Source organism: Meleagris gallopavo, chromosome 5 (genome assembly GCF_905368555.1).
Source record: "Meleagris gallopavo chromosome 5, MGAL_WU_HG_1.1, whole genome shotgun sequence".
In the NCBI taxonomy this organism is placed as follows: domain Eukaryota; kingdom Metazoa; phylum Chordata; class Aves; order Galliformes; family Phasianidae; genus Meleagris; species Meleagris gallopavo.
Window position 1 is genome coordinate 36,915,602 of NC_139408.1, and position 10,209 is coordinate 36,925,810.

Here is a 10,209-nt window from a genome sequence, read left to right on the forward strand (position 1 = left end):
AGTTGATGTTAAATATCTTTAATGTGGTTTGTCAAGAATGGAATTTTTTTTTTTTTTTTTTTTTTTTTTTTTACCTGCAGGTTCTAAATTTGCTGCCAAGATTTGGAATAGTTGGATGGAGCTAATTTTTATAATTATGTGGAAGTTTTTCAGAGTTTTTAGTACAGTGAAGACTGTGGACTATTTCTCCTGGGCAACATACTTTCCCTCAATGTTCACCCAGACTGACAGACCAAATTTTGTTCTCTCTTCCTTTGAATTATGGAATCCTAGAATCACAAAATCATAGGGGTTGGAACAGACCTCTAGAGATCATCAAATCCAAAACTCTGCTAGGCTTCATATGTTTCTTTTAAACATTTCCACAGCAGAAACAGAACCTATCACAGTGTATTTTTTGAGTTTGACCTATGTAATTCTTCTAACGACTTCTCCATTGGTAAGTGTGGAGTGAATGACCTTATGAAGCTAAGAGACTGTGCTTGTTGAGTATGTTCTTCATTTTAGAGCTGTGTCACGTCACAGGTCACTGAGTCCTCAGAGAACTGCTAGTCTCTGAGAATGTGACAATGGAAAATGGAGCCATATGGAAGAAGGTTATGGCAATGTCATTACTACAGGAAAGTCATTACTACATCACTCACTAAGAGTGAACTAAATACTGTCAGACTCAGCAGAGACATTTGTAAAGCTAAAAATTCTTCTTGCTGCAGATTTAATTTATTTCTTTCTCAAAGCAGGTGCAAATAGCTGTAGCACGAAAGGAATCCCAGACTCTCTTCCACTCTGCCATATAACCCACACTTTTGTAGCATGATTTGAAAGGGAATCTTGGCATTTTCTGTCCATTGGCTGTGGCTGTGGAGTAGCAAGCCTGGCCTGATTTAACTGCAAGATAAGCTAAATGATTTTTTGGAAACAAAAGGTTGTTGATTTAGCTCTCTGTTTTCCAGTGAAGACCACCAGAAAATGTCAGTGTTACAGTCAACAGTCAAGGGTTCACCTGATTATTGGTGTGAAGACTTTTTGCACTGCTGTGGTTAACATGGCAGAAAATTCTAACGTAATGAGTCAGCTTGCCCAAGGCAAAGGCTTTTTTTACCACAAAAATTTACCACCATGAGGCAGATGCAATGCTGTTCTTTGAACAGCCTTTAACTGAACATCTCCCAGTACTTCACAGACATCAAGCCTGAAACATATGCTGCAGCTTTAACTCTATCACGGCAATTCATATTCCCGTACAAGACTCTTTGTTCTAATTTGAGAGTTAAAAAAGGAAATAGGCAAAGCTAGTACAAATTTGAAATCCTTGACCAATTCTTTGAAGTAGTTTGTTTATAGTGTCATCAAATGAACAGAATGGCATACTGTAGAAGTTGAAAGTAATTTATCTGAAGGCTGCTGGTAGAAAATGATGAAACAACAATTAAAAACCCTTAGGTATCATTTCTTTCTCTGCTTCAAAACAATCCAGGAATAATTCTTAAGCATCTCACCAACATCCAAGGTAATTTAGAGGAGCAAGTGTGTAAATTTCTCAGTAAAATCTACTATTTTATGTAAAATTCACTCAAATATTTACTACTTCTAAATTACTAACTACACTTTATGTTTGGTCACTGAAAAAATATTAGATTGTATTTACCTCTAAATTTGTGGTTTCTGAATGAGCTGGTAAGTCCATTAAAATGTGTAATCATACAAATGCATACCATACTTGTGTGCATTTAACATGCTTTTGGTTTGGTTGGGTTTTGTGTTTGTGTGTGTTGTTTTTGTCTTTTTTTCTCAAATGTGCCCCGATGAAGAAAACTTTATTCATATGAAAGTTCCCCTCATGTGGGTGAACACTATTCAGGAATGCCTTCAGACATAGTCTGATTTTTATTTGAATCAAGGTTCTAAGGACCATTTTATGCAGTATTGTTATTTCCACACCACAGTAAGTTTCAAAGTGGATTAACCCACAGTACCTGAGCTTTAATACTCTTTCATTCTCAATTTGAATTTATTGGCCATGGAGTTTCAGACTGGGAATATCTTTAACCTTTTAATTAGTTCTTCATTGTGGAGAACAGAACAAGCTGGCAGACTACAGTCACAGTTATCAAAAGCAAATACAGACAGCATTACACATCCCAGCTTCTGATGAAAAAAGATAATGAGAAATATGATTTGATCCACGACAAACCATGGATCAGCAAATCATGCCTGCTTCTTGTGTTCTGAACCATGCCTTTTTTTCACTAATTTTAACTTCAGGTTTTTTTCAGAAGGGCAAACTCATGAACACTCACACTTTCATCATCTGCAAAGTGCTTGTAATAGCCATTCGATAATTTAAAATTAAAATATCCCCCTGTTGTCTTTTCCGGGTATAATGCAAGACTTTTTTTTTTTTTTTTTTTCTTTTTTTCTTTTTTTTTCTGTAAGAGGATTTTTGAGACCTCAAATGACCAACATGTGGTCTGCCATTAGCTTCTGTGACTGGAGTAGTGTGGCACAGGCATCTAAGGGAAGCCTATGGAGGATGTTATGAAGGCTTCAGACACTTGTCTGAGGCAACTAATGGAACAATATAATCAATACAAACACCTTCAATAGTCAATAGAGAAAGAGAGAACCCTTCCCAGCTGCTCAGCCAACTACTCTGCTATGTGTCTCTTTGTTCCCTGCATTTTGCTCCAGAGCAATCCAGTGCCTCACTGTTTGCTGACTGAGAATTCTACTTTTATTAAAAAAGTAAATTTGCCTTGGAATCAGCAGGTATCCTACAGAAACCCTGCAAGGGTGCAGGCAGTAGGCCCTGAGAGCAGATGCAGTTGCCACATAGAGATTAACCAGATGAGTGTTTCAGATGGCACTGCTGGGATTTGTTACTGCTCTCTGATGTCCAAACACTGCGGAAACTATTATGAGAGTGAAATTTGCTCTGTGCGGTGCTGCCACAATACAACTGCTGTTTCTTTTCATCAGCATCAGAACATGAAAATAGAGCAAAGAATCATGCACAAGCTGCAGTGAAGCTCATATTGAAGGTCTTCATATTTTTTACAGCTAATAATGAAACATTGTTCTTCATACAAATGCCTCATTAACTCATTATTCTAGGCAAGGTGCAAGTTCATATAACTCACAAATTATGTTATTTCAATAATAGCTGTGGAAGTTAGAATGGAAACACTTTAATCTTGCAGAGGCAAATGTCATGACAACAATCATTAATGTTGTCTTCCCTGTATTAAGCCAAAAGCTGTGCTGGAAAATGAATACGCTCCATATGCTGCTAGGCACACCCAGAGCTGCATGCAGCAATCATTTTGTTATAAAGTAGGATTTAAGAATGACATTTATACAAACCTTTTCCTTTATAACAAAATTTTGTTTAAAAGCCTCCAACATATTTTGCTTATAAGTGAGGGCTTTTTTTTTTTTAAATACAAAGCTGGGGAACTCTGGGCTCAGGAGTTCTATGGCTATTATTTTTTGTTTTACAAGCTTATAATCCTGCACAGGTTCAGTTTATGTTTCTGTAGTTCTCATAACATAACTTTCTTTCTAGTGCTGGTGAGAATCAAGCCATAAAAACATGAATGCCTTCTTAATTCTTTTTCTCTAGGTAGTGACATCCAGCTAAAACACTTGAAAGAACGATTTAAGCAAAGTGACAAGCTAGTGGCACTTGTCTAAACTATTACTTTTAAACACTACAGGTTAATCTCTTTGATTGGGAAGCTTTAGGATTCTCTTTCTAGAGAACTCCCAGTGGCAACTGGTAGAAAAGTAAAAACAACACTTAAATCATCTCTTCTGAAAGCCATTGTGAAGGAAAGGCATACTCTGAAATCACATCAGGTCACAGCATAAAAGAGTGAACAAGGTAAACAGTCATGATCTGTATATCACTTTTTTTCATCCAGGAATAATTTCCCTTTACAAAAGATTGAGTCTGGATATAAAACTAAAAGCAGAATCTGTTTTAACAAAGCTAATGAAATTTGAGCAAAACTTTCAGTCATTTGCAACAAGAAAGGCAACCTTATGACTCCAGGAATAGATTCCTTTTATGTCTCTGAAATCTCAAATCTGAAATGCATTTCTTAGAATATTGTTAAAATGACAGTTTGGAGGAAAAATCATGGCTGTTCATCAAACGAATCTCAGTCTATAGTGCAGACATCTCTAAGCACTAATATATTAAGTTGTGGAAGGATAAGGTTCCAAGGCTGTCTCGATTCTAAATAATGCATGCATGCTTCAAATATCCAGTGTGCTTATTTCATAATATGGGGCACCTGCTGTTGAAATTTCAAATTAATGCATAAGAAAAAGAGTTGTTTCTGTCTCTTTATTGAGTTTTTTTTTTTTTTCATTCTACATTGCATTTTCAATATGAATTCATTATTTTCAGCTTGTTTGCCCTTTTTCTAAGAGCTTCGACTGATATGAGCACAGGGTTTTGTGCTTAATCTTTGAATGCAAAATATTATGAAGATTGAGATCCCATTTCCAAATTGTTGAGTAAATATTATGATAAGGTAGCAAAATATTAAATGTAACTTAACTAGATTAGATACTGAAAGTTATTTAGAAGCCCATTAAGCTTAATTTTTTGTTTTATTTGTGAATCTTAAGCTAGAATCATTTTTTAAAATACTCTGTACCTGTGATAAGCCCATATATTTGATTTCCATTCCTTGTGTTCACCATGAAGATACTTCTAAAACATTTATAATGATAGCATTGTGGTTACGTCAAATAATTTGTCCACTTAGAATGGAAAAAATTGTAAAAGAAATCACAGTGTCTAAAAATAGAGCCTATTTGTTGGAGACAAACTCCTTTGAGCAACATGTTTTTTAACAGCTGGTGAACTGTTGATTTTTTAAAGCCATGTAGGTGTTGTGCAGACACAAGATGTTAGTAATTGTGTACTGGGAACCATACATTTCCTCTATGTACACAGAACAAGAATGCTTCCTCTTTCTATCTCTGCCACTACTTATCTCCCTGGGTCATGTTAAAGAACAGATGGAGTTAGTCTTGCTGCTGATGAGAGGAAATGTACAGGTGACAAATACATATCCAATGACTTTCTGTTGCTGTTCTGGAGTGGAGACAAATTCAATGAGAATCTAAATGTCTGGTAACAAGGCACTGGGAAAATAAATGTAACTAGCATGTCGCTCACAAGAAATGTGGTGTGCTTAATAGACTGGATTGGTTTTCCGCACTTTGTGGCAGATTACTTAGGAGTTTCAGTGAGTTTTTTCCCAAATATTTGGGTTACTCTTACGACACAGTGATATGATACTGGCTGCACATAATGATCTGTTGGAAAGTAATGCCAGGTACTCAGATACCTGCAAATCTGGCAGCACAGGCAGATTTCACATTTATCTGATCTAAAAAATGTAACTCTGGGGAGACTCATCCTTTTGGGAAGATATTTTCACATTTTAAGGTATAGGGGACATTTTCTTCACCTTTTGAGCAGAGTGTTAGTTATATTAATTGTGGTGAACAGTTAACAAATACTGTCTTTGGCATATGCTATCATATTGTCTTAAAGCAAAAAAGAACATAAACTTAACAGAGCTGATTATACTGAAACATGCCTTTATACATTCTTAGACTCTCTTTCACATGCTGCACCTAATTTTCAATCTACATAGTCTATTTGAAACAGAAACATATGCTTTTTAAAAATTCTTGCTTATTAAGAAAGATTCAGATGATAAGCAACAAATGCACCTGACAATGCATTCAACAAATGTACAAATTAAACAGATGCATTTCAAGTAAGTGGGAGTCACTTCATTTACATTCATTTTTCATGAAGTAAGTCCTATAGCACCCGAATATTAGTACTACATAGACAGTAAGATGAAATAGAAACTGAAGAACTAAAAAGAAGAATAATCAAAGGTTAATTGTATGGAAAACTCAGGGTCTGTGGATTCCCTCCCAGGTTTCAGTTTTGTTTGAGACTTTTCTCCTTGTAGCCTTTCCATAGCCTTGGCCTATGTCCAGGGGTCATGTTTTCCTTTTCAGTACTTTCTCCTCAGTAGTTACAGCACATTTTGAATATTTATGCCTTTCCCTTGCAGTAGGAATGTTGAGAAATGTGCATTTTTTCTAGACAGAGATGACAGCTGAAGCTAACTGTATGTTGAAACTACAACTAACTATTGGGATTTGGGTAACCAAGAACAGAAGGAAGAAGCTGGGAAAGGAGAAAGTGAATGCTGTAGAATCCAAGAAAGGAAGATGTGAAGAAGAAAAGAGTACTGTAATTTAGTAACTCAAAGGACAAGGTGACATATTTGGTTTACGAGGAAAAAATGACCAATTTCTATCGATATTAAAATAAATGTATTTTTCTTGTAATTTTCATAGCAAGCACATTTAGCTTCCCTTTCCAGGATCTCAAAAGTCACATGGAGGAGAGGAGATAATTCACAGTTAAACATGCACACGCATGCACATTGCCTATCAAACCTCCCTGCTGCATATGTTAATCTAGTGCTGTTTTCTGTGTTTGTGAGTCGTCATTAATGGTCTAAATGTATGTACTGTCTGGAGAAATATTTTAATCCCTCTGTATTTTTGTTAAACTTCTGCTTCTTTTTTGACCCTGCTAGATAAGTAACGCAAGTAATTGAGAGACTACTTTGTTTCCCAACCCCACAAAAAGGTCTTTGGATTTTTCATTTGCATGAGAAACTTATTTTAGAAGGTAATTGGAAAGAAATTATTTTTAAAAACAATTCAGCAAAGCAGACAGTCTGCACTGGTAAACCTCATCAGAAGTGCTTCAGGCTGCATCATGATGGCCTGGAAATCACTGATATGCAGCTGTAACTCTAAATGAGGAGAAAATAATATAAAGATCATATTTTATTTGGCGTTACATATGAATATCAACTTAGCTGTCTGTTTTTTAAATTTAGGTTTTTTTAGTGAAAGTCAGCTGGGGCTAACAACAAAGTAACTGCTATTTCTTTTCATTAGCAATTAATGTTACGTATTATTTTTCGTTCTATTTTGGATCACCTTACATGAACTGTAGAGCTTTCAAAAGTCATGAGTGATGCCTAGTGAATAAATAACACTTTAGAAGCAGGCGTTTGAAGTTAAGGGGCTTGCTGAGGATAGCATTGCAAGTGGTAGATCTGAAAGTGGAACTCAGATCCTTGGATACCCGCTATTCTGTTTCAATCTGTCCAAAACTGAGGTGCTATTTTCAAGAACAGATATTATAGCCCTATTCAATGGTGTTTTGATGAAATAAGACAATCTTTAGATGCAATTTTTACTGCATTTTTGTTATGATTCTCACATTGGATAGTGTTCAGTAGCCTTGGCCATGTCAAAATCACATACTAGTCCAAGTTGATTGTCCAAGATCCGTTTCTATGCAGTGAAAAGGAAAGGTTGTTTTCAGGAAGTGGCTCCTCATAGACCAAGACTAATGTCTTCGCTATTGTATTGGCTTGATCTGTGGTGTGCCTTTCCCTCCTGAATGCAATACTGTGGACCACAGTCATGAGGTTACTTGAGGGTACTCCTGTCACAATAAGAATTTGTCACAGATTTCATTTCAGATATTTCTAACACTCTGTATTCTCCACAGAGGCAGGTTGCTGTTCAGCATTTAGGAAGAAAGATACTAGATGACAAACAATTCAAAATATTGCAAGAAAGAAACATCCTGAGCTGTCTTTGACTACTGTTTAATTTCGCTGTGTTAAGGTTAAGAGCCTGCACTGCAAAAATGAATCCCTCCAAAGGAGGACTAAGGGAAGTACCCAGTGATTAAATGGGAAAACAATTCTCATAATGTTAATGACATTCCAGCTAGGAAAGTGTTCCAGCGAGGAAAGTCTTCCAGCTGCATTCAGCATGGTTGGCTGCAGTTGTATCCTAGACATCACTGTGGAGCAGGGTAAGTGCACAGCAGATTATGGTTATGTGAGATTTTGCTTGGAGAGGCATTCTGATTACAGGAGAACATTCTGAAGGTATATGAGGGCATACATTTACCTGCAGTATGTCAGCCTTTCCATCAATAACACCCAGTTAATTGCTCTTTCATACAATCATAGAAAGGCTTGAGTTGGAAGGGACCTTAAAACCCACCCAGTCCCCTGAGTGCCTCCAGGGATGGGGCATCCATAGCTTCTCTGGGCAGCCTGTCCTGTGCCTTACTACGTTCTGACTAAACATCTTTCCCTAACATCTAACCTAAATCTCCTCTTACTTTACCACTGTCTTTTAAAAAGGTCCATTCTCCATATACTACCACAGCCTTTGAGACTGATGCTTGCAACATCATATTTATTATTTAAACTTTCTTTAAGTTTTAGTGTAAGGTTAGTTGGGATCTTAAGAATTAATCTTAAAGAAAAGCTCTTACGTGGCAGATCAGTATCATGTTCCCTATCTGGTTTTGAAGCATTGAAAATTGGATCTTGACAGATTCATGACCTACACAAATACATACATCTAGTCTCCTTTGAAACCACTGGACATGAGGCATTTTAGTATCTTTTGAGAACCTGTAGAATGATATAACACTTGCTGCCTGCTTGCTAAATGCAAACCAATCTTTTTCTTATAATTTTCTGTGGCTCAATATGCAGTTAATACATCTGCTTTCACAGTTTGCTGTGCCAAAGTCAGCAATCCCTTCACTTCCTATTAGAAGTTTGCAGGGAAGACATTTGATTATGGACCCAGAGATGGCATTTGTTCTAGTGAGGATGTTTGTTGCTTTCTAGACAGACAGAAGTAATAGCACCTGATGCTGGGTCTTGGTGAAGGTGAAAAGTATCAAAGACTGGAAGAATGCTGCAACAAACTTAGGCAATCTACAATTCCATGTAAAATAGCACAGTGCTGGAAGTTAGCCTGCATGCTATATGCAGCTGGTTAGCATCTGTAGGAATCATCTTATTTCATAACAAATCTGAAAATCTGTCTTTTTTTTAACTCATATTACTAAATTACCTTATTTCTGAACAAAATATTTACCCTTGAGGTCAGCTGATTTGAAATTACATTAACTTAGAGAATTCTAATTTAATGTCATCTTTCACATACAAACACAATAAAGTCTAATGACTTCGCTTTTTTATCCATTCATGACTTAATTTTAGTTACTAGTAAAACAGCCTTCCTCAGCCCTATAATGAAAAACCTGTGTTTGACTGTGCAAGCAGGTATCAGCTGACTGGAATGTGTATACAGGACAGGTGGCAGTGTAACTTCTAATCCTGATGGAGCTATCTTATGCTGGTTGGAGCAAGAGTAATTTCCCAAGATGCCTCAGGAGAGGTCTTTCTTTTAAAACAGATTTCAGTGATTGCAAGTGTCACTGCATCTCCCACAAAGCCCTTCAGTGTGATTACAGCTATTGTAGCTTGAGCACATTCTTCCTCCATTTGCTCTGCTATCTCTCCCACTCCTTTTCTTCCTTCACAATGTCTTAGAAGCTTTCTAAATATAAGAAAGTGGCTCTAGTTTCATGGAGTGCTGTGAAATAACAAAGAAACTCCTCTGTATCTAATTTAGCCTAATATGATTCATACTGCTTTGTTTAGAAATAGCTTGTAAGTGAGCACTGCAGCTTTGAGTTCTGTTCTGGGAGGTTTTACTTTGTAACCCTAGCCACACCTCCTCCTACTTTTTACACAAGCACGTTATTGCGCTTCCTTGGATTATTACAAAACTGTATACAAAAAATTGTGACTCAAGTACTTGAAAATACATTGTTTTGTTATTATCACTTACATACTAAAGCTGTGATTCATGATTATCATCTTCTTAAGTAGTACTAGCTCGTAATAGAAAAGCTGTCTGGTACTTACTGTTTATAACTCCTCTTTGTGCTTTAAGAGCGTACTCCTAAGTATACAGCATTTCTTTTCTGCTTTGTGATTCTTAGATTCTTGTTTGCTGTAACTTCTGACATTTCCTGAGACAACAGAGACTTGACAGCGCCTCATGTGTCTTTATGGTGTTAGCTACCTTTAAATCATTAACTAATTATTGGAAGTAAACCTTTACTGTATAGTGGTTGAACATTTTTCAGTTCTATCTTTCTAACAACATAATTACAGTTTATATAAGCTTTGTCTTTATTTGTCAAAATTGTCAAATTGTGGCACATTATAACTTTTAGCTTAAATACCAATTTATGTG

The 10,209-nt window shown here is 36.3% G+C and overlaps 1 long non-coding RNA gene across 1 annotated transcript in view; it reads left to right on the forward strand.

The window, feature by feature from the left end:
• LOC146544318 (uncharacterized) overlaps window positions 1-9,752 on the forward strand; it is a 33,887-nt gene extending 24,135 nt beyond the window's left edge. Inside the window, exon 5 of the long non-coding RNA XR_014883647.1 lies at window positions 81-9,752. This is a non-coding gene — a long non-coding RNA (uncharacterized LOC146544318). The remainder of the gene's footprint in view (window positions 1-80) is intronic.
• The last annotated feature ends 457 nt before the right edge of the window (window positions 9,753-10,209 follow it).